The sequence below is a fragment of the Thamnophis sirtalis genome, unplaced genomic scaffold, assembly GCF_051295495.1.
Source record: "Thamnophis sirtalis isolate CommonGarterSnake01/CBP01778 unplaced genomic scaffold, rThaSir2_p1.2 scaffold_4, whole genome shotgun sequence".
NCBI classification, from domain to species: Eukaryota; Metazoa; Chordata; class Lepidosauria; order Squamata; family Natricidae; genus Thamnophis; species Thamnophis sirtalis.
The window spans coordinates 112,908,728-112,910,092 of NW_028261384.1; positions in this window are offsets into that span (position 1 = coordinate 112,908,728).

Here is a 1,365-nt window from a genome sequence, read left to right on the forward strand (position 1 = left end):
AAGGATAAAGATTCATGTCTTCCCAAGAAAATATCTTTCTTGTCCTATAAAGAACCAATGGGAATAACTTTAGTTGCTGTGGCAATTTTCTTTTCTCTCTGCACACTTGTGGTGCTGGCAATATTTTTGAAATATCACCATACTCCCATTGTCAAGGCAAATAATAGAAATCTCACCTACCTTCTACTCATCTCCCTCTTTCTCTGCTTCCTTTCCTCACTGCAGTTCCTTGTTGTACCAAATAATATAATATGTCTCCTCCGACAAATTAGCTTTGGCATCATCTTCTCAGTGGCTGTGTCTTCTGTGCTGGCAAAAACCATCACTGTGGTTATGGCTTTCACGGCCACCAAGCCAGGTTCCAGGATGAGGAAATGGGTGGGAAGAGGACTATCCATCTCCACTGTATTTTGTTGTTCCCTGATTCAAGCAGGCATCTGTATGGTGTGGCTATTCACATTTCCTCCTTTCTCTGATGTTGATATCTATTCAGAAATTGAGTTGATTGTACTGCAGTGCAATGAAGGTTCAGCTATTATGTTCTACTGTGTCCTGGGCTATATGGGCTTTCTGGCAGCTGCCAGTTTCACAGTAGCATTTTTATCCAGGAATCTCCCCAGCAGTTTCAATGAGGCCAAATGTTTTACATTCAGCATGCTGATCTTCTGCAGTGTGTGGCTAGCCTTTGTCCCATCCTATCTGAGCACCAAAGGAAAATACATGGTGGCTGTGGAAGTTTTCTCCATTTTGGCCTCTAGTGCTGGGTTGCTGGTCTGCATATATTTCCCCAAATGTTACATAATTATTGTTCGGCCAGAGCTAAACAACAAGGAACAGCTAACAAAAAGAAAGTATTTGTAATCCATGAACAAATATTTCCTATTTTCAATATTTCTCACTTTTTATATCTTTCATTTTAGATCTCCACACATTTAATCACCGAATTTTGGCCTGTGGAAGAAATTATTAGGATAGTTTTTTTATATATTAGTAAAGTTGGGTCAAATTAGTCCTTATTCCTTTCAATTAAAATTTTAAATTGGAGAAATGAAGAACTTAAGGGTCTATTTAAGAATGCAGCTTGGTTTTTGAGGAATATTTGATTAGATTAAAGTTACTTAAAGAATTAATATTTAGTCTCAGAAAAAAAGCTTGTTCCCAGTCTAGAATGTATGTGCATTAAGAATCTTGTTTTGGAATGCTGTTATCGGAGTATGGACTAAATAGCAAGGGACAGAAAAGAAAATAAGTGTATTTTTAAATTTATTTTTTTAATTTATTCTGATTGCTTACATATTGTTGTATTTTTTTATTCTTTTTAACATTGTAAGCTGACCAGTGTCACCTTGTGAATGAGATCGGTTT